Source organism: Lactuca serriola, chromosome 2 (assembly GCF_051521515.1).
Source record: "Lactuca serriola cultivar US96UC23 chromosome 2, Lser_US96UC23_V15, whole genome shotgun sequence".
Lineage (NCBI taxonomy): Eukaryota > Viridiplantae > Streptophyta > Magnoliopsida > Asterales > Asteraceae > Lactuca > Lactuca serriola.
This window is the reverse complement of record NC_136409.1, coordinates 125,167,417-125,190,176: the sequence shown is the minus strand read 5'-3', so window position 1 is coordinate 125,190,176 and position 22,760 is coordinate 125,167,417. Positions and strand designations below refer to the sequence as shown.

Below are 22,760 nucleotides of genomic sequence, written 5' to 3'. Positions count from 1 at the left end.
TTGGGTCCCATTAAAAATAATTTTTTTGGATGGCGTGTGGTACTTGACAGACTGTTAACTAAATATGAACCGGTCATAAGAGGGTTAACAATGACATCGCCTAACTGTGATTTTCTGGTTTGTGTGTGTTTTCTTTGTTCTGAAATATGATGTTCGGGTAATTATGCTTTGTTCTGAAATATAATTTACGGGTAATTGTGGTGGTCATGTCAACAATGCAGAATCTATTAAGATAATGGGAGGATTTCTTTGTTTTGAAATATGATGTACGGATAACTATAATGGTTTATGTTGATGATCATAGATTGATTATTGGTTGAATTGGAACAGTTGTCTTAATTTCCATAATGACTGTAGAGACACACTTTTGAGACGTGTTACATTAAATAGGATTGTGCATGCATCTGGTTGGGTCGGTTTTGGACCCTAACACATCTAAGGTAGGTTTCTGGTTTTCAGAACATAGAATCGGTTTCTGATCGATTCGGTTTTTCGGGTTCTGATATCAGTTTGGACGGTTTTTCGGTTTTTTAGGTTCAATCCATACACTCAAGGGTTCTGGCTTTAAACCCATGGATTTTGGGTTTTAACCCATTTTTCATAAATAAACCAACAAGTTAAATACTTTAAAAAAAACACAAAACTAAAATCAATTATGGGTCAAATTCTTGGGTTGGATAGATCGGTTTCTAGAAACAATTTATCAGTTTTAAATATAAGTCAGTTTCTCATGGGTTGGATGGATCAGTTTCTAGGTTGGAAGGATCAATTTTTGGGTTAAAACCAAAAGTGAACCCGATTTTCGATTTAGGTTTTTTCAGTTTCAGTTTATCGGTTTTAGTCGGTTTCTAGGTTTGGGTTTGCTCACCCTTAAAAGTCTAATTTTTCCACAATGATTCTAGAGTTACACTTGGAGATTAGAAGGTTGGTTTCTAACTTTTCCATATTGTTTTGTTTTTACTTTTGATTTCTTTTAATAAACATTTTAAATTGTATGCACTTTTTCCATTTTCCGTCATGATCTTTCCCCTTGAACTTTTGCTAACAATACTGTAAAAATTTGTTTGGATATTACTACCTGATGCGTCATGAAAATAATAATATTTAAAGACAAATGATAAATTATTATAACCCAAAAAACAAGATAATGATTTATGACTACATAAAAGAGGAACCATCAGAAACCAAATATTTATCCCCAAATGCTAATAAAAGCCATACGGTCCGCATCATGGTTTAATCTCCCAATCGGGAAATTCCATCACCTGGGTCCTCTTTTAAACGATCACAAAAAAAAATATATATATATATAACAGAAAAAACTAAATAAAAAAAGTTTAATCATATTAAAGCTCAAGATAATAAAAAAAAGGCTCAGAAACATAATATGGGTAATGATAAAGTTTATCGATCACAATGAATATCAGAGTGGTGCATGACTTTCCTGTTTTATCATCATTGCCCTTCATAAATCAATTCATAAAAATCGCAATTTGATGTATTTTCAAATCTGTTCAGATTTATAAACTTGTAATCTCATTGTTTCATTGTTTAAAAGAAACTCTGAAGTCTGACATGTGATAAGTTTCATAATTCATCAAAACAGATACTATTTAACCAAAACAAAACACAAATATAAGATTCAAAAAACAAATAATGTCGAATATTGAGAATCGAGATCAGAGTTTGGTTAAAGATCTATCGTCACTGTAAATTCAGAAACACGGACCAATAAATTTGCTCATCATATCTCAAAAAAAATTATAAACATAACAAGTAAAAACTAGATTAATTGTTGAGCATCAGAGACTTAAATACTAATAATCACGAACACTTAGTTCGATCATCTTGTTGCAGTTATTTTCTCATCACTTGGCAACGGAAACAGAAACAAAATGATTTTACAAGAAATGAAATATTTCTAAAAGAGATTAAAAATCCAAAATTGAAGAGGCCTCAGAGATCTTGGTGGATAATGAATCATCAAATGGGATAATCCCATCAAGAGTAGCAAATATCTTTCTTACATCAATGGCCACAACAGTAAAAAAAATCGATTAAATTGATTTAGATAAATCGTAGTATAATGAGTCAGAAATGGAGTGTAAGATCACCTTCCTCTTCAAATAAAAACTATTATAAAGAGAAAATCATTGGGAATCCGAATGATTTTTTTCATCATACTCATTATCAATGATATAATGATAAATATAGAAAAGATAAGTAAGTTTGAATGTATCTACCTTGTCACCGAAAAGCCCTAGCTAAAGAGGAAGATCCGGAGCTAAAGGTAGCCACATATAGAATTCAAATATATGTGATCGAAATACTTCATTTAGCCTAATGATAGATCCCTTAATCCACCGTTGAAATTGGACTCCAATCAAGGAATTGCAATATCAGGCTTAATGATAACACCATTCAACAGACTCAAAATGATGAAGTACAAGTAAATCGAGTATTACTGAAACCAAAAGAACGTAGAAAGCAAGATGAGATAATGGATTCTAAGCTATTCAAACATAAGATTTACAAAGAGATGAAGTAGCTAGCTGCGATTGAGTTGTTTTGTTGCAACGAGGGAGCTTTCCCTGTCCATATCTCGTGAGGTGTTTTGGCAACCTTCTTTGTAGGGACTCGGTTAAGGATATGGGCGGCAGTCTCTAAGGCATACCCCCAAAATGAGATAGGTAATGAAGCATGACTCATCATAGAACGAACCATGTCTAACAAGGTTCGATTGCGCCTTTCTGCCACACCATTTAACTGCGGTGTCCTAAGTGGCGTCAATTGCGAAACTATTCCACATTCCTTGAGATAGTCGTGGAATTCAAGACTTAGGTACTCTCCTCCTTGATCGGATCGAAGCATCTTGATCTTCCTGCCCAATTGATTCTCCACTTCATTCTTGAACTCTTTGAACTTTTCAAACGTTTTAGACTTGTGCTTGATTAAGTAAATATACCCATATCTACTATAATCATCGGGGAAAGTTACGTAGAAGCGGTTTCCATCCTTTGTGGTGGATCTAAAGGGCCCACATACATCGGTATGTATAAGATCCAATAAACCCTCACCCCTCTCACAAGTGCCAGTGAAGGGTGACTTGGTCATCTTTCCAAGTAAACAAGATTCGCACGTGTCATCTTCCCTAAGGTCGAATGAGTCCAATACTCCATCCTTTTGGAGTTGGGCTATGCATTTCTTGTTGACATGTCCAAGACGACAATGCCACAAAGATGCTTTATCCACACTATTGGAAGAATCCATACACAACACATCGTTTCCAAGGTTATCTACAACCATAACAGTCTCATAAATTCCATTACAAGGCATTGCTTCAAAGTATAAAACACCATTTAGATAAGCATAAATAGAACCATTCATATTATTAAACGAATATCTAAATCCTTGTCTAAACAAACCATGAAATGAAATGATGTTTCTTGCCATATCTGGCGAGTAGCAACAATTATTTAAATCTAAACCTAATCCATTACTAAGCACTAAAGAATACACTCCAATCTTGGTCACAGGCGACGATCTTTTGTTTCCCATGATTAGATTTATTCTTCCTTGCTCCACATCTCTATCTCTTCTTAGTCCCTGCAAATTAGAACAAATGTGGTAACCACATCCTGTATCAAGAACCCAAGAAATAGTATGAGATGAATTATTAGATTTAATTATGTATATACCTGCAAAAGATGGCTTGATCTTTCCATCCTTGATGGCTTGCAGATATTCCGGGTAGCTTCTCTTCCAATGCCCTATTTTGTGGCAATGATGGCACTCTGCCTCCTTCGGGTTAGGGTTGGGCTTAGTAGGATCAACCTTGGTCCCACTAGAAGAGGAACCATCTTGGGACTTTCCTTTGCGGTGGCTCTTTGACAGAGCCTTCCTCTTCTTGCCCCTTCCCTGCCCAATAGCCAAAACAGGAGCAGCGATTGGTGCGGGAGTTGGTGCAATAGACTTGTCCTTTAGGTTTCTCTCAGCATTCCTTAGGAGTCCTTGGAGTTTGCTTAGGGTGACCTCTTCCTTGTTCATGTGGTAGGTCATCCTAAATTGGTTGTAGCATGAAGGCAAGGAGTGAAGAACAATGTCGATGGCCAATTCCTCCCCAAAGTTAACATTTAACTTGCGAAGACGATCAACATATCTTTGCATCTTTTTCAAGTGCACGGTTAACGATTCTCCATTTCCCATCTTGGCGGTAATCATGTTCGTGATGATCTCGTAACGCTCTTGCCTCGCGCTTTGGTGGTACCTCTCCATCAAGTCTTGATGCATTTCATAGGGATACATGTCCTCATAGGACTTTTGGAATTCTTGGTTCATAGTGACTATCATGATGTAATGGACTTTTGTTGCATCACGTTCGTGTGTCTCAAAGACAGCCATCTCTTCGGGAGTAGCGATTTCCGGGTTGACCCTCTCGAGCTTTTCGTCGAGGACATACTCTTTGTCCTCGTAGCATGCAATGGTGCGAATGTATCTTATCCATTCACTAAAGTCCGTACCATCGAAGGTCACCTTTTGGCAAAGACTCATTAACGTGAATGAGTTACCAGCAGCGTTGTTTGCGTTCGACATCTACAATTAGAAAGGACAAAGTTTGATTAGAATTGGATCCCTAATTAAACACCCAAAATGAAAAATTAGGGCTAGGACCCAACAACATTATTTACATATTAGAAAAGGGATGCCGTAATCCAACATGCAAATAATTTGGAGGTAAGTGAATGACGATTCACTAATTCTTCACCTTGAAAACATAACCTTAAGTTTTTATTGAGAATTCCTAGATTTTTCTATGAGATTCATTGAACCTTTCAATGGCATGTTTAAATCTCGATATGCCCCTCTAGTTTGTGACTGGGATACCGAGGATCACAAAGCGGGTGTGAATAACCATGCAAATCTACACGGTGCCTTCATTGTTACAATCACCCATTCGATGTGCCGGTTGTGACATCCCCAAAATCTCGGCCAGAAAAGACCGATTTTCATTTATGCTTTTAAAATAATTTCAGAGTAAATCCTTTTGATTTGAAAGAGTTGCGGAATTTGTTCCCAAACACAAAGTATGATAAAATAATATTTACCAAAGCATTTCATAAAAGAAATGTATTTTCATTATATAATCAAAACTCGGGATGTCATGTTCCGATACAGACCATAAAGCATAAACGATAACATTACAAGTCATTCAACAAATATATACATATACAGACTTGTAAACAAAACCACTTGATGGTTCATCCATCTTATGCCCTTGCGCCACTTCCTGTAATACAAATAAACTGAGTGGGTCAGGCTTGGGAGCCTGGTGAGCATATAGGGTTTTCAACCCACAATAAATAATTATATTTAATTTCCACCAACCAACAATAACCCAATTACCCATTCCCTTTATTCTCACTTTACGTCCCTAAGACAACTAACATAAGGGACCTAGTCTAAGAATATTTCATCGGGGCGACAATACATGCTTCGGGGGTTCCTCAGCAATATAAGTCAAATAAGGCAACCATGAGGGGGATGGAGTACAGCGAATGAACACCCAAGTTTATTAACACCTACAGGTGGCGAACCTGCTAGCGTTCCACAGGACTGTCTAGAAAAGTCTGTGGCCATCATCTAAACTCCGCTAGATGACTGAATCAAAAACAACATCGAGGCCTCTCATCTGTTTATCACACGTCAACTATATACCCATGTTCTACCCAACATATTAGTAGATAAAAATATATATTTTTATACATAGTTTGAAACCTGTATAACATTCTCATTCAATACATATTCCACATAACAGATGAGGCACACCCACATAACACGTATTTCATAGAGAATAAATCAGATCTATGAGATAGAAGAAAGTGAATATACATTCACACATATAACAACAAAATATAGACATAACACGTATTTTATATAAAATACTTCATAATTATGCGTTAGAAGAAAGTAACCACACACTCACTTGATTAGAAGATGATCGGACAGCACTACGGCTTGTAGAAGTAGTATTCTTCGGCAAATCTGGAAGATCTTCACAAAAACCGGACTCCTCGCGGGCAGAGCTTCGGCTCGGGAATTGCACTTCTCGGGATCTTCAGGGCTACGGGACTTGCTTCGGGACTCGGGAATGATATCGGGGCTTCGGGGTAATTCTTGCACAAAAACGATGCAAAAACGCGAGAAAAATGAAAGAAATGAGCAATGAACTCGGTTGCCCTCGACATCCTTTTATAGGGGATGGAACTTCGAATTACGTTGGGCGTAATATGAAATTACGTTGGGCGTAATGAGGATAGGGTCGCAGACTCCCCCCATGGATAATATCGGTTAATATATATTTAAATTAAATATCGAAAATATTTAATAAACTTCAAAAATTCATATCTTCCTCATACGAACTCCGTTTTCGACGTTCTTTATATCCCCGCGTAGATGAGACTACGATCTACAACTTTCGTTTAGACTCCGTCGGCTAACTTTGATTTATTTTTATTATTAATTTTTAGTAGGCCGGGACAGGAAAACTTCGTTATAAAATCATAACTTCTTCATCCGGCGTCCGTTTTCGCCTATCTTTTCATCGTTTCACTACAATTAACGAGATCTTCAATTCTTGTTTAGATTGTTTCGGATAAGAACCGCTCGATCTCAAATCGAGTATTCGGGCTGCATACTGCTAAGTCGAAACTTCGAAAAATCATAACTTCCTCATACGAAGGCAGATTTGGGCGTTCTTTTTATGCACGTTCTCGGTTTAACGAACTCTACGACTTTCATTTAGATCACTAAGGCTAAATATTGCTCTAACGTAAATTTCACTTTTTACATCATTCAGCGTTGTCGGTTCTGTCGCGAAACTTCGACAGGTCATAACTTCTTCGTTATAACTCGGATTTTGGCATTCTTTATATCTTCGGAATCCTTGTTTCGACCACTACATCTTTATGCAAAGATATTGGGCTTATCTCATACTTTAATTTTGACGCTTATTTTATTTTTTTTATTAATTACATCTTTATAATTAAGTAATAAACACACAAATGCACATAATTCACATAATACTCAAATATTTCATCATTAATACTTCAAAAACAGTTACAAGGGTTAACCTAGACTTTTACATCAACGAAAATGCCTAGCCTGGAAACGCGGGCGTTACACAGGTAAACCACACACGCTCCATCGAACTATGATAAACAATGAATCACCCTTTGTCACCTTTGCTTAGAACCAATTAGTGTGCCGGTAAACCACACATGCTCCACTAACTTCTTAGCAAGGGTGCAAAGTGCAATTTCATGGGATTGCATCAATTCACTTTTCCTAAAGTAGCTGAGATTGGGAATTTTATAAAATAGTTTAGTTACTTTATAGATTCATTATACTTATTAATGAGGAGAGAGAGTTGCCCTATCCTACCCGTTCAGCTAACGACCCTCCACCAGTCAAGCAAGCGGTGGGTGTGAGTGTACACCCATTAAGCGCCATTTTATAGGCAGCAACCTTATACACACCTTATTGATCGGCTTCGTGAATGAGGTCTACTAACGGTAAGACTAGCATTTTAATTTTACTTATATATTTATTAAGCTTTTAATAATATAATAGTATAGGGTTGAATTTTAAACTTGTAAAATTCTAGGGATTGAAATTTAAATTCTTCTAAATTAAACTATTAATCATCAAATTCAAATTTCAAAACTTTCGGATAAATATTGAACTTTTCAAAACAATAGGGATCAAATAACAAATAATTCAAATTAAACAATTAATTTCATAATTATCTATATTTGACCTAATCCAATTTTAGTCATTAGATAATTACCAAATAATCTTAAATAGTCCATATTTATCATATAAATAATTAATATTCACAAGATTTGAAATTATCTATTCTTATGTCAAGGATAATCATTAAATTAGGTTAAAATTCGGATTTATACTTAATAAAACGATTTAGGTATCAATCCAAGACAAAACAGCAATAAAATCCGAATTATCCTCTGTCTGACGTTGGAACTCGCCAAGTCAAGCTTTGGACTCGCCGAGTTGGGTCGGACATAGGTGAAGAAAAACGATTTTCAGCAAGCAAAACAGTTAAGCATCACATTCAATTGAAACCAATCATGGCTCTGATACCACTGATGGGTTTTGGACATAAGATCTTTCCTATGTGCGCATACAACCCTATAGCTTGGATCTAGGTTTCTCTAATTGAACATGCAATATATCCAAGACTTTCATGGCTAGATCTAGTTTAAAATAACAATCAAAACATATGAAAACAGATCTAGAATAATACCTTGAGTTACTTACTTGAAACCTTCTTCTTCTTTGGAGCTTAAAGTCACAATTGTCACTCCTCTAATGGCTTACAAACACCAACTAGCAAGAAGATGATTTGAGAGAGGTAAGGAAGAGGGAAATCGGCTCTAGGGTTACTCCAATAACAAGGGTGTCGATTTCCACAACCCCAAGGGTCTATTTATACTGTGAGCTCCTAGGGTTTCACCCTAAAACCCTAATTGGATAACTTAGCCTCAAAGCAATCCAATATCCCTTCTAGATAAGGCCTTGGACGATTTCTAGGTGATCCACATCCCTAAAATCGTCCACCCCATATCCATAAGGATTCTTAGCTCAAAATACAACTATCACACATTTTACAGTTTATACCCCTTTCATCAATTAATCTCTTTAAGTCACCAAATTAATTCCTAATTAATTTATGACTTATATTAATCAAATAATATTATTATTCCTTTAATATATTATTCTTATAATACATTAATAATAATATCTCTTCTCTCTATATAAATCACCCTGTCAAGTTGTTATGGTGAAGGCAACCCAAAAGGACCATGCACAATCAGGTCAAGTACTTACCAAATATAGTTACAGCCTTAGACACTAATCCAACAGCTCATGCCCAAAGTGGTGGACCCTTTGTGTTTGGTTGACTATCGCCCAATCAATCTTATAGAATGTGTATATAAGGTTATCTCAAAAGTGTTGGCAAATCGGTTGAAGAAAGTAATTGGGTCGGAGGTGGGGGAGGTTCAATCAGCCTTTATAGCAGGCAGGAATATTCTTGATGGTCCACTGATGATTAATGAATTGGTTATGTGGCTCAAAAAGACAAATAGGGAAGCTTTAATTTTAAAAGTTGACTTTAATAAATTATTTGATTCACTGAGTTGGGATTTCTTGATCTCAACCATGGATCGATTGGGGTTCCCGTCAAGGTGGTGTCAAAGGATACTTGGATGTCTCTGATCCTCATGTATGTCTGTTTTGGTAAATGGTGCTCCAACTCTGGAGTTCTCGATGAGTATGGGGGTGAGACAGGGCGACCTGCTCTCCCCATTTTTGTTTGTTTTAGCAATGGAAGCTCTGAACATGGTGATGACAAAAGGTGTGAACTTGGGTATATTCCACAGTATTTCCACGCCTAAGGAGGGACCTTGTATCTCCCACCAACTCTATGTAGATGACACCTAATTTGTGGGGGAATGGTCCCAAGTGAATCTTATGAAGTATATTGAGATGTTTTCATCTAGCTTCGGATTTGAAAATGAATTTCTCAAAAAGCAGGGTCTTTGGTATTAGCGTGGACACAAATGAAGTAGTCTCTATTGCATTGATTCTGAATTGTCAGTCTGCATCTCTCCCCTTCACGTATTTGGGGCTCCCCATGGGGGCGAACATGTCTTTGTGCAAGAATTGGAAGCTTGTCATTGACCAGTTTCAATTCAGACTGTCAACTTGGAAAGCAAAAACATTATCATTCAGGGGTCGTACTACTCTCGTTAACTCAGTGCTTAGTAGCCTCCTAATCTTTTATTTCTCATTGTCTAAAGCTCCATTGAAAGTGATCGAGAACTTAGACGGGTTTAGAAGAAAATTCTTATGGGCAGGAGGATCGCCAACAACAAAAATCTGTTGGATTACTTGGGATAAGGTTTTAACTCCAAAAAATAAGGGATGTATGGGTGTTGTAAGGCTTAGAGCATCGAATTATCAGGAGTATGGAAAAACATCATAAGGGTAACAAACGACATGGAGGATAGTAATATGGTGTTTTCTAAATTACTAAAAAATGAATTGGGAAGGGAAAATAAAACTTCATTCTCGTTTGAGAACTAGATGGGTATTGGCATTCTAAAAGAAGTTTTTCCAGCACTACTCAAATTAGAAGAAAAAAAAAAAAAAACCAATGTATGGTGTCTGATAGATTGGAGTTTAATGGGGTATTTATCAGCTAGAGGTGGAATTAGAAAAGGGTACATTGTCGGAAGAGGAAAAAATTAAAAGAATCTGTTGTGACCTAGTATTACAGGCCAATAACCTCAAGAGTATTGATGATAAATGGAGCAGGAAAATCGAAACGTTGGTAGAGTTCACGGTCAAATCATTGCGTAGACTATGGGAATCGAAGAATTACATGGAGCTACCGTACAAACATTGGTTGAATAATTGGGTCCCATTAAAAATAATTTTTTTGGATGGCGTGTGGTACTTGACAGACTGTTAACTAAATATGAACCGGTCATAAGAGGGTTAACAATGACATCGCCTAACTGTGATTTTCTGGTTTGTGTGTGTTTTCTTTGTTCTGAAATATGATGTTCGGATAATTATGCTTTGTTCTGAAATATAATTTACGGGTAATTGTGGTGGTCATGTCAACAATGCAGAATCTATTAAGATAATGGGAGGATTTCTTTGTTTTGAAATATGATGTACGGATAACTATAATGGTTTATGTTGATGATCATAGATTGATTATTGGTTGAATTGGAACAGTTGTCTTAATTTCCATAATGACTGTAGAGACACACTTTTGAGACGTGTTACATTAAATAGGATTGTGCATGCATCTGGTTGGGTCGGTTTTGGACCCTAACACATCTAAGGTAGGTTTCTGGTTTTCAGAACATAGAATCGGTTTCTGATCGATTCGGTTTTTCGGGTTCTGATATCAGTTTGGACGGTTTTTCGGTTTTTTAGGTTCAATCCATACACTCAAGGGTTCTGGCTTTAAACCCATGGATTTTGGGTTTTAACCCATTTTTCATAAATAAACCAACAAGTTAAATACTTTAAAAAAAACACAAAACTAAAATCAATTATGGGTCAAATTCTTGGGTTGGATAGATCGGTTTCTAAAAACAATTTATCAGTTTTAAATATAAGTCAGTTTCTCATGGGTTGGATGGATCAGTTTCTAGGTTGGAAGGATCAATTTTTGGGTTAAAACCAAAAGTGAACCCGATTTTCGATTTAGGTTTTTTCGGTTTCAGTTTATCGGTTTTAGTCGGTTTCTAGGTTTGGGTTTGCTCACCCTTAAAAGTCTAATTTTTCCACAATGATTCTAGAGTTACACTTGGAGATTAGAAGGTTGGTTTCTAACTTTTCCATATTGTTTTGTTTTTACTTTTGATTTCTTTTAATAAACATTTTAAATTGTATGCACTTTTTCCATTTTCCGTCATGATCTTTCCCCTTGAACTTTTGCTAACAATACTGTAAAAATTTGTTTGGATATTACTACCTGATGCGTCATGAAAATAATAATATTTAAAGACAAATGATAAATTATTATAACCCAAAAAACAAGATAATGATTTATGACTACATAAAAGAGGAACCATCAGAAACCAAATATTTATCCCCAAATGCTAATAAAAGCCATACGGTCCGCATCATGGTTTAATCTCCCAATCGGGAAATTCCATCACCTGGGTCCTCTTTTAAACGATCACAAAAAATATATATATATATATAACAGAAAAAACTAAATAAAAAAAGTTTAATCATATTAAAGCTCAAGATAATAAAAAAAAGGCTCAGAAACATAATATGGGTAATGAGAAAGTTTATCGATCACAATGAATATCAGAGTGGTGCATGACTTTCCTGTTTTATCATCATTGCCCTTCATAAATCAATTCATAAAAATCGCAATTTGATGTATTTTCAAATCTGTTCAGATTTATGAACTTGTAATCTCATTGTTTCATTGTTTAAAAGAAACTCTGAAGTCTGACATGTGATAAGTTTCATAATTCATCAAAACAGATACTATTTAACCAAAACAAAACACAAATATAAGATTCAAAAAACAAATAATGTCGAATATTGAGAATCGAGATCAGAGTTTGGTTAAAGATCTATCGTCACTGTAAATTCAGAAACACGGACCAATAAATTTGCTCATCATATCTCAAAAAAAATTATAAACATAACAAGTAAAAACTAGATTAATTGTTGAGCATCAGAGACTTAAATACTAATAATCACGAACACTTAGTTCGATCATCTTGTTGCAGTTATTTTCTCATCACTTGGCAACGGAAACAGAAACAAAATGATTTTACAAGAAATGAAATATTTCTAAAAGAGATTAAAAATCCAAAATTGAAGAGGCCTCAGAGATCTTGGTGGATAATGAATCATCAAATGGGATAATCCCATCAAGAGTAGCAAATATCTTTCTTACATCAATGGCCACAACAGTAAAAAAAATCGATTAAATTGATTTAGATAAATCGTAGTATAATGAGTCAGAAATGGAGTGTAAGATCACCTTCCTCTTCAAATAAAAACTATTATAAAGAGAAAATCATTGGGAATCCGAATGATTTTTTTCATCATACTCATTATCAATGATATAATGATAAATATAGAAAAGATAAGTAAGTTTGAATGTATCTACCTTGTCACCGAAAAGCCCTAGCTAAAGAGGAAGATCCGGAGCTAAAGGTAGCCACATATAGAATTCAAATATATGTGATCGAAATACTTCATTTAGCCTAATGATAGATCCCTTAATCCACCGTTGAAATTGGACTCCAATCAAGGAATTGCAATATCAGGCTTAATGATAACACCATTCAACAGACTCAAAATGATGAAGTACAAGTAAATCGAGTATTACTGAAACCAAAAGAACGTAGAAAGCAAGATGAGATAATGGATTCTAAGCTATTCAAACATAAGATTTACAAAGAGATGAAGTAGCTAGCTGCGATTGAGTTGTTTTGTTGCAACGAGGGAGCTTTCCCTGTCCATATCTCGTGAGGTGTTTTGGCAACCTTCTTTGTAGGGACTCGGTTAAGGATATGGGCGGCAGTCTCTAAGGCATACCCCCAAAATGAGATAGGTAATGAAGCATGACTCATCATAGAACGAACCATGTCTAACAAGGTTCGATTGCGCCTTTCTGCCACACCATTTAACTGCGGTGTCCTAAGTGGCGTCAATTGCGAAACTATTCCACATTCCTTGAGATAGTCGTGGAATTCAAGACTTAGGTACTCTCCTCCTTGATCGGATCGAAGCATCTTGATCTTCCTGCCCAATTGATTCTCCACTTCATTCTTGAACTCTTTGAACTTTTCAAACGTTTTAGACTTGTGCTTGATTAAGTAAATATACCCATATCTACTATAATCATCGGGGAAAGTTATGTAGAAGCGGTTTCCATCCTTTGTGGTGGATCTAAAGGGCCCACATACATCGGTATGTATAAGATCCAATAAACCCTCACCCCTCTCACAAGTGCCAGTGAAGGGTGACTTGGTCATCTTTCCAAGTAAACAAGATTCGCACGTGTCATCTTCCCTAAGGTCGAATGAGTCCAATACTCCATCCTTTTGGAGTTGGGCTATGCATTTCTTGTTGACATGTCCAAGACGACAATGCCACAAAGATGCTTTATCCACACTATTGGAAGAATCCATACACAACACATCGTTTCCAAGGTTATCTACAACCATAACAGTCTCATAAATTCCATTACAAGGCATTGCTTCAAAGTATAAAACACCATTTAGATAAGCATAAATAGAACCATTCATATTATTAAACGAATATCTAAATCCTTGTCTAAACAAACCATGAAATGAAATGATGTTTCTTGCCATATCTGGCGAGTAGCAACAATTATTTAAATCTAAACCTAATCCATTACTAAGCACTAAAGAATACACTCCAATCTTGGTCACAGGCGACGATCTTTTGTTTCCCATGATTAGATTTATTCTTCCTTGCTCCACATCTCTATCTCTTCTTAGTCCCTGCAAATTAGAACAAATGTGGTAACCACATCCTGTATCAAGAACCCAAGAAATAGTATGAGATGAATTATTAGATTTAATTATGTATATACCTGCAAAAGATGGCTTGATCTTTCCATCCTTGATGGCTTGCAGATATTCCGGGTAGCTTCTCTTCCAATGCCCTATTTTGTGGCAATGATGGCACTCTGCCTCCTTCGGGTTAGGGTTGGGCTTAGTAGGATCAACCTTGGTCCCACTAGAAGAGGAACCATCTTGGGACTTTCCTTTGCGGTGGCTCTTTGACAGAGCCTTCCTCTTCTTGCCCCTTCCCTGCCCAATAGCCAAAACAGGAGCAGCGATTGGTGCGGGAGTTGGTGCAATAGACTTGTCCTTTAGGTTTCTCTCAGCATTCCTTAGGAGTCCTTGGAGTTTGCTTAGGGTGACCTCTTCCTTGTTCATGTGGTAGGTCATCCTAAATTGGTTGTAGCATGAAGGCAAGGAGTGAAGAACAATGTCGATGGCCAATTCCTCCCCAAAGTTAACATTTAACTTGCGAAGACGATCAACATATCTTTGCATCTTTTTCAAGTGCACGGTTAACGATTCTCCATTTCCCATCTTGGCGGTAATCATGTTCGTGATGATCTCGTAACGCTCTTGCCTCGCGCTTTGGTGGTACCTCTCCATCAAGTCTTGATGCATTTCATAGGGATACATGTCCTCATAGGACTTTTGGAATTCTTGGTTCATAGTGACTATCATGATGTAATGGACTTTTGTTGCATCACGTTCGTGTGTCTCAAAGACAGCCATCTCTTCGGGAGTAGCGATTTCCGGGTTGACCCTCTCGAGCTTTTCGTCGAGGACATACTCTTTGTCCTCGTAGCATGCAATGGTGCGAATGTATCTTATCCATTCACTAAAGTCCGTACCATCGAAGGTCACCTTTTGGCAAAGACTCATTAACGTGAATGAGTTACCAGCAGCGTTGTTTGCGTTCGACATCTACAATTAGAAAGGACAAAGTTTGATTAGAATTGGATCCCTAATTAAACACCCAAAATGAAAAATTAGGGCTAGGACCCAACAACATTATTTACATATTAGAAAAGGGATGCCGTAATCCAACATGCAAATAATTTGGAGGTAAGTGAATGACGATTCACTAATTCTTCACCTTGAAAACATAACCTTAAGTTTTTATTGAGAATTCCTAGATTTTTCTATGAGATTCATTGAACCTTTCAATGGCATGTTTAAATCTCGATATGCCCCTCTAGTTTGTGACTGGGATACCGAGGATCACAAAGCGGGTGTGAATAACCATGCAAATCTACACGGTGCCTTCATTGTTACAATCACCCATTCGATGTGCCGGTTGTGACATCCCCAAAATCTCGGCCAGAAAAGACCGATTTTCATTTATGCTTTTAAAATAATTTCAGAGTAAATCCTTTTGATTTGAAAGAGTTGCGGAATTTGTTCCCAAACACAAAGTATGATAAAATAATATTTACCAAAGCATTTCATAAAAGAAATGTATTTTCATTATATAATCAAAACTCGGGATGTCATGTTCCGATACAGACCATAAAGCATAAACGATAACATTACAAGTCATTCAACAAATATATACATATACAGACTTGTAAACAAAACCACTTGATGGTTCATCCATCTTATGCCCTTGCGCCACTTCCTGTAATACAAATAAACTGAGTGGGTCAGGCTTGGGAGCCTGGTGAGCATATAGGGTTTTCAACCCACAATAAATAATTATATTTAATTTCCACCAACCAACAATAACCCAATTACCCATTCCCTTTATTCTCACTTTACGTCCCTAAGACAACTAACATAAGGGACCTAGTCTAAGAATATTTCATCGGGGCGACAATACATGCTTCGGGGGTTCCTCAGCAATATAAGTCAAATAAGGCAACCATGAGGGGGATGGAGTACAGCGAATGAACACCCAAGTTTATTAACACCTACAGGTGGCGAACCTGCTAGCGTTCCACAGGACTGTCTAGAAAAGTCTGTGGCCATCATCTAAACTCCGCTAGATGACTGAATCAAAAACAACATCGAGGCCTCTCATCTGTTTATCACACGTCAACTATATACCCATGTTCTACCCAACATATTAGTAGATAAAAATATATATTTTTATACATAGTTTGAAACCTGTATAACATTCTCATTCAATACATATTCCACATAACAGATGAGGCACACCCACATAACACGTATTTCATAGAGAATAAATCAGATCTATGAGATAGAAGAAAGTGAATATACATTCACACATATAACAACAAAATATAGACATAACACGTATTTTATATAAAATACTTCATAATTATGCGTTAGAAGAAAGTAACCACACACTCACTTGATTAGAAGATGATCGGACAGCACTACGGCTTGTAGAAGTAGTATTCTTCGGCAAATCTGGAAGATCTTCACAAAAACCGGACTCCTCGCGGGCAGAGCTTCGGCTCGGGAATTGCACTTCTCGGGATCTTCAGGGCTACGGGACTTGCTTCGGGACTCGGGAATGATATCGGGGCTTCGGGGTAATTCTTGCACAAAAACGATGCAAAAACGCGAGAAAAATGAAAGAAATGAGCAATGAACTCGGTTGCCCTCGACATCCTTTTATAGGGGATGGAACTTCGAATTACGTTGGGCGTAATATGAAATTACGTTGGGCGTAATGAGGATAGGGTCGCAGACTCCCCCCATGGATAATATCGGTTAATATATATTTAAATTAAATATCGAAAATATTTAATAAACTTCAAAAATTCATATCTTCCTCATACGAACTCCGTTTTCGACGTTCTTTATATCCCCGCGTAGATGAGACTACGATCTACAACTTTCGTTTAGACTCCGTCGGCTAACTTTGATTTATTTTTATTATTAATTTTTAGTAGGCCGGGACAAGAAAACTTCGTTATAAAATCATAACTTCTTCATCCGGCGTCCGTTTTCGCCTATCTTTTCATCGTTTCACTACAATTAACGAGATCTTCAATTCTTGTTTAGATTGTTTCGGATAAGAACCGCTCGATCTCAAATCGAGTATTCGGGCTGCATACTGCTAAGTCGAAACTTCGAAAAATCATAACTTCCTCATACGAAGGCAGATTTGGGCGTTCTTTTTATGCACGTTCTCGGTTTAACGAACTCTACGACTTTCATTTAGATCACTAAGGCTAAATATTGCTCTAACGTAAATTTCACTTTTTACATCATTCAGCGTTGTCGGTTCTGTCGCGAAACTTCGACAGGTCATAACTTCTTCGTTATAACTCGGATTTTGGCATTCTTTATATCTTCGGAATCCTTGTTTCGACCACTACATCTTTATGCAAAGATATTGGGCTTATCTCATACTTTAATTTTGACGCTTATTTTATTTTTTTTATTAATTACATCTTTATAATTAAGTAATAAACACACAAATGCACATAATTCACATAATACTCAAATATTTCATCATTAATACTTCAAAAACAGTTACAAGGGTTAACCTAGACTTTTACATCAACGAAAATGCCTAGCCTGGAAACGCGGGCGTTACACAGGTAAACCACACACGCTCCATCGAACTATGATAAACAATGAATCACCCTTTGTCACCTTTGCTTAGAACCAATTAGTGTGCCGGTAAACCACACATGCTCCACTAACTTCTTAGCAAGGGTGCAAAGTGCAATTTCATGGGATTGCATCAATTCACTTTTCCTAAAGTAGCTGAGATTGGGAATTTTATAAAATAGTTTAGTTACTTTATAGATTCATTATACTTATTAATGAGGAGAGAGAGTTGCCCTATCCTACCCGTTCAGCTAACGACCCTCCACCAGTCAAGCAAGCGGTGGGTGTGAGTGTACACCCATTAAGCGCCATTTTATAGGCAGCAACCTTATACACACCTTATTGATCGGCTTCGTGAATGAGGTCTACTAACGGTAAGACTAGCATTTTAATTTTACTTATATATTTATTAAGCTTTTAATAATATAATAGTATAGGGTTGAATTTTAAACTTGTAAAATTCTAGGGATTGAAATTTAAATTCTTCTAAATTAAACTATTAATCATCAAATTCAAATTTCAAAACTTTCGGATAAATATTGAACTTTTCAAAACAATAGGGATCAAATAACAAATAATTCAAATTAAACAATTAATTTCATAATTATCTATATTTGACCTAATCCAATTTTAGTCATTAGATAATTACCAAATAATCTTAAATAGTCCATATTTATCATATAAATAATTAATATTCACAAGATTTGAAATTATCTATTCTTATGTCAAGGATAATCATTAAATTAGGTTAAAATTCGGATTTATACTTAATAAAACGATTTAGGTATCAATCCAAGACAAAACAGCAATAAAATCCGAATTATCCTCTGTCTGACGTTGGAACTCGCCAAGTCAAGCTTTGGACTCGCCGAGTTGGGTCGGACATAGGTGAAGAAAAACGATTTTCAGCAAGCAAAACAGTTAAGCATCACATTCAATTGAAACCAATCATGGCTCTGATACCACTGATGGGTTTTGGACATAAGATCTTTCCTATGTGCGCATACAACCCTATAGCTTGGATCTAGGTTTCTCTAATTGAACATGCAATATATCCAAGACTTTCATGGCTAGATCTAGTTTAAAATAACAATCAAAACATATGAAAACAGATCTAGAATAATACCTTGAGTTACTTACTTGAAACCTTCTTCTTCTTTGGAGCTTAAAGTCACAATTGTCACTCCTCTAATGGCTTACAAACACCAACTAGCAAGAAGATGATTTGAGAGAGGTAAGGAAGAGGGAAATCGGCTCTAGGGTTACTCCAATAACAAGGGTGTCGATTTCCACAACCCCAAGGGTCTATTTATACTGTGAGCTCCTAGGGTTTCACCCTAAAACCCTAATTGGATAACTTAGCCTCAAAGCAATCCAATATCCCTTCTAGATAAGGCCTTGGACGATTTCTAGGTGATCCACATCCCTAAAATCGTCCACCCCATATCCATAAGGATTCTTAGCTCAAAATACAACTATCACACATTTTACAGTTTATACCCCTTTCATCAATTAATCTCTTTAAGTCACCAAATTAATTCCTAATTAATTTATGACTTATATTAATCAAATAATATTATTATTCCTTTAATATATTATTCTTATAATACATTAATAATAATATCTCTTCTCTCTATATAAATCACCCTGTCAAGTTGTTATGGTGAAGGCAACCCAAAAGGACCATGCACAATCAGGTCAAGTACTTACCAAATATAGTTACAGCCTTAGACACTAATCCAACAGCTCATGCCCAAAGTGGTGGACCCTTTGTGTTTGGTTGACTATCGCCCAATCAATCTTATAGAATGTGTATATAAGGTTATCTCAAAAGTGTTGGCAAATCGGTTGAAGAAAGTAATTGGGTCGGAGGTGGGGGAGGTTCAATCAGCCTTTATAGCAGGCAGGAATATTCTTGATGGTCCACTGATGATTAATGAATTGGTTATGTGGCTCAAAAAGACAAATAGGGAAGCTTTAATTTTAAAAGTTGACTTTAATAAATTATTTGATTCACTGAGTTGGGATTTCTTGATCTCAACCATGGATCGATTGGGGTTCCCGTCAAGGTGGTGTCAAAGGATACTTGGATGTCTCTGATCCTCATGTATGTCTGTTTTGGTAAATGGTGCTCCAACTCTGGAGTTCTCGATGAGTATGGGGGTGAGACAGGGCGACCTGCTCTCCCCATTTTTGTTTGTTTTAGCAATGGAAGCTCTGAACATGGTGATGACAAAAGGTGTGAACTTGGGTATATTCCACAGTATTTCCACGCCTAAGGAGGGACCTTGTATCTCCCACCAACTCTATGTAGATGACACCTAATTTGTGGGGGAATGGTCCCAAGTGAATCTTATGAAGTATATTGAGATGTTTTCATCTAGCTTCGGATTTGAAAATGAATTTCTCAAAAAGCAGGGTCTTTGGTATTAGCGTGGACACAAATGAAGTAGTCTCTATTGCATTGATTCTGAATTGTCAGTCTGCATCTCTCCCCTTCACGTATTTGGGGCTCCCCATGGGGGCGAACATGTCTTTGTGCAAGAATTGGAAGCTTGTCATTGACCAGTTTCAATTCAGACTGTCAACTTGGAAAGCAAAAACATTATCATTCAGGGGTCGTACTACTCTCGTTAACTCAGTGCTTAGTAGCCTCCTAATCTTTTATTTCTCATTGTCTAAAGCTCCATTGAAAGTGATCGAGAACTTAGACGGGTTTAGAAGAAAATTCTTATGGGCAGGAGGATCGCCAACAACAAAAATCTGTTGGATTACTTGGGATAAGGTTTTAACTCCAAAAAATAAGGGATGTATGGGTGTTGTAAGGCTTAGAGCATCGAATTATCAGGAGTATGGAAAAACATCATAAGGGTAACAAACGACATGGAGGATAGTAATATGGTGTTTTCTAAATTACTAAAAAATGAATTGGGAAGGGAAAATAAAACTTCATTCTCGTTTGAGAACTAGATGGGTATTGGCATTCTAAAAGAAGTTTTTCCAGCACTACTCAAATTAGAAGAAAAAAAAAAAAAAACCAATGTATGGTGTCTGATAGATTGGAGTTTAATGGGGTATTTATCAGCTAGAGGTGGAATTAGAAAAGGGTACATTGTCGGAAGAGGAAAAAATTAAAAGAATCTGTTGTGACCTAGTATTACAGGCCAATAACCTCAAGAGTATTGATGATAAATGGAGCAGGAAAATCGAAACGTTGGTAGAGTTCACGGTCAAATCATTGCGTAGACTATGGGAATCGAAGAATTACATGGAGCTACCGTACAAACATTGGTTGAATAATTGGGTCCCATTAAAAATAATTTTTTTGGATGGCGTGTGGTACTTGACAGACTGTTAACTAAATATGAACCGGTCATAAGAGGGTTAACAATGACATCGCCTAACTGTGATTTTCTGGTTTGTGTGTGTTTTCTTTGTTCTGAAATATGATGTTCGGATAATTATGCTTTGTTCTGAAATATAATTTACGGGTAATTGTGGTGGTCATGTCAACAATGCAGAATCTATTAAGATAATGGGAGGATTTCTTTGTTTTGAAATATGATGTACGGATAACTATAATGGTTTATGTTGATGATCATAGATTGATTATTGGTTGAATTGGAACAGTTGTCTTAATTTCCATAATGACTGTAGAGACACACTTTTGAGACGTGTTACATTAAATAGGATTGTGCATGCATCTGGTTGGGTCGGTTTTGGACCCTAACACATCTAAGGTAGGTTTCTGGTTTTCAGAACATAGAATCGGTTTCTGATCGATTCGGTTTTTCGGGTTCTGATATCAGTTTGGACGGTTTTTCGGTTTTTTAGGTTCAATCCATACACTCAAGGGTTCTGGCTTTAAACCCATGGATTTTGGGTTTTAACCCATTTTTCATAAATAAACCAACAAGTTAAATACTTTAAAAAAAACACAAAACTAAAATCAATTATGGGTCAAATTCTTGGGTTGGATAGATCGGTTTCTAAAAACAATTTATCAGTTTTAAATATAAGTCAGTTTCTCATGGGTTGGATGGATCAGTTTCTAGGTTGGAAGGATCAATTTTTGGGTTAAAACCAAAAGTGAACCCGATTTTCGATTTAGGTTTTTTCGGTTTCAGTTTATCGGTTTTAGTCGGTTTCTAGGTTTGGGTTTGCTCACCCTTAAAAGTCTAATTTTTCCACAATGATTCTAGAGTTACACTTGGAGATTAGAAGGTTGGTTTCTAACTTTTCCATATTGTTTTGTTTTTACTTTTGATTTCTTTTAATAAACATTTTAAATTGTATGCACTTTTTCCATTTTCCGTCATGATCTTTCCCCTTGAACTTTTGCTAACAATACTGTAAAAATTTGTTTGGATATTACTACCTGATGCGTCATGAAAATAATAATATTTAAAGACAAATGATAAATTATTATAACCCAAAAAACAAGATAATGATTTATGACTACATAAAAGAGGAACCATCAGAAACCAAATATTTATCCCCAAATGCTAATAAAAGCCATACGGTCCGCATCATGGTTTAATCTCCCAATCGGGAAATTCCATCACCTGGGTCCTCTTTTAAACGATCACAAAAAATATATATATATATATAACAGAAAAAACTAAATAAAAAAAGTTTAATCATATTAAAGCTCAAGATAATAAAAAAAAGGCTCAGAAACATAATATGGGTAATGAGAAAGTTTATCGATCACAATGAATATCAGAGTGGTGCATGACTTTCCTGTTTTATCATCATTGCCCTTCATAAATCAATTCATAAAAATCGCAATTTGATGTATTTTCAAATCTGTTCAGATTTATGAACTTGTAATCTCATTGTTTCATTGTTTAAAAGAAACTCTGAAGTCTGACATGTGATAAGTTTCATAATTCATCAAAACAGATACTATTTAACCAAAACAAAACACAAATATAAGATTCAAAAAACAAATAATGTCGAATATTGAGAATCGAGATCAGAGTTTGGTTAAAGATCTATCGTCACTGTAAATTCAGAAACACGGACCAATAAATTTGCTCATCATATCTCAAAAAAAATTATAAA

General features: G+C 36.1%; 15 non-coding genes across 15 annotated transcripts; all 15 read right to left on the bottom strand.

Annotated features, from left to right (window-relative positions):
- Positions 1–1,370: 1,370 nt before the first annotated feature.
- On the bottom strand, positions 1,371–1,464 carry LOC145090972 (small nucleolar RNA Z221/R21b). Its single transcript, XR_013701891.1, has one exon. It is a non-coding gene; the product is annotated as a small nucleolar RNA Z221/R21b (small nucleolar RNA).
- Positions 1,465–1,507: 43 nt separating this feature from the next.
- Positions 1,508–1,609, bottom strand: LOC145090965 (small nucleolar RNA R64/Z200 family). Its single transcript, XR_013701884.1, has one exon. It is a non-coding gene; the product is annotated as a small nucleolar RNA R64/Z200 family (small nucleolar RNA).
- Positions 1,610–1,675: 66 nt separating this feature from the next.
- Positions 1,676–1,753, bottom strand: LOC145091078 (small nucleolar RNA SNORD18). The gene has a single exon (XR_013701966.1). It is a non-coding gene; the product is annotated as a small nucleolar RNA SNORD18 (small nucleolar RNA).
- Positions 1,754–1,797: 44 nt separating this feature from the next.
- On the bottom strand, positions 1,798–1,880 carry LOC145090951 (small nucleolar RNA Z199). Its single transcript, XR_013701871.1, has one exon. It is a non-coding gene; the product is annotated as a small nucleolar RNA Z199 (small nucleolar RNA).
- A 72-nt stretch (positions 1,881–1,952) lies between these two features.
- LOC145091072 (small nucleolar RNA SNORD24) lies at positions 1,953–2,037 on the bottom strand. The gene has a single exon (XR_013701960.1). It is a non-coding gene; the product is annotated as a small nucleolar RNA SNORD24 (small nucleolar RNA).
- A 49-nt stretch (positions 2,038–2,086) lies between these two features.
- On the bottom strand, positions 2,087–2,188 carry LOC145090958 (small nucleolar RNA R12). The gene has a single exon (XR_013701877.1). It is a non-coding gene; the product is annotated as a small nucleolar RNA R12 (small nucleolar RNA).
- Positions 2,189–11,866: 9,678 nt separating this feature from the next.
- Positions 11,867–11,960, bottom strand: LOC145090971 (small nucleolar RNA Z221/R21b). The gene has a single exon (XR_013701890.1). It is a non-coding gene; the product is annotated as a small nucleolar RNA Z221/R21b (small nucleolar RNA).
- A 43-nt stretch (positions 11,961–12,003) lies between these two features.
- On the bottom strand, positions 12,004–12,105 carry LOC145090964 (small nucleolar RNA R64/Z200 family). The gene has a single exon (XR_013701883.1). It is a non-coding gene; the product is annotated as a small nucleolar RNA R64/Z200 family (small nucleolar RNA).
- A 66-nt stretch (positions 12,106–12,171) lies between these two features.
- LOC145091077 (small nucleolar RNA SNORD18) lies at positions 12,172–12,249 on the bottom strand. Its single transcript, XR_013701965.1, has one exon. It is a non-coding gene; the product is annotated as a small nucleolar RNA SNORD18 (small nucleolar RNA).
- A 44-nt stretch (positions 12,250–12,293) lies between these two features.
- On the bottom strand, positions 12,294–12,376 carry LOC145090950 (small nucleolar RNA Z199). Its single transcript, XR_013701870.1, has one exon. It is a non-coding gene; the product is annotated as a small nucleolar RNA Z199 (small nucleolar RNA).
- Positions 12,377–12,448: 72 nt separating this feature from the next.
- LOC145091071 (small nucleolar RNA SNORD24) lies at positions 12,449–12,533 on the bottom strand. The gene has a single exon (XR_013701959.1). It is a non-coding gene; the product is annotated as a small nucleolar RNA SNORD24 (small nucleolar RNA).
- A 49-nt stretch (positions 12,534–12,582) lies between these two features.
- LOC145090957 (small nucleolar RNA R12) lies at positions 12,583–12,684 on the bottom strand. Its single transcript, XR_013701876.1, has one exon. It is a non-coding gene; the product is annotated as a small nucleolar RNA R12 (small nucleolar RNA).
- A 9,678-nt stretch (positions 12,685–22,362) lies between these two features.
- LOC145090970 (small nucleolar RNA Z221/R21b) lies at positions 22,363–22,456 on the bottom strand. The gene has a single exon (XR_013701889.1). It is a non-coding gene; the product is annotated as a small nucleolar RNA Z221/R21b (small nucleolar RNA).
- A 43-nt stretch (positions 22,457–22,499) lies between these two features.
- LOC145090963 (small nucleolar RNA R64/Z200 family) lies at positions 22,500–22,601 on the bottom strand. The gene has a single exon (XR_013701882.1). It is a non-coding gene; the product is annotated as a small nucleolar RNA R64/Z200 family (small nucleolar RNA).
- Positions 22,602–22,667: 66 nt separating this feature from the next.
- On the bottom strand, positions 22,668–22,745 carry LOC145091076 (small nucleolar RNA SNORD18). Its single transcript, XR_013701964.1, has one exon. It is a non-coding gene; the product is annotated as a small nucleolar RNA SNORD18 (small nucleolar RNA).
- Between the last annotated feature and the right edge of the window lie 15 nt (positions 22,746–22,760).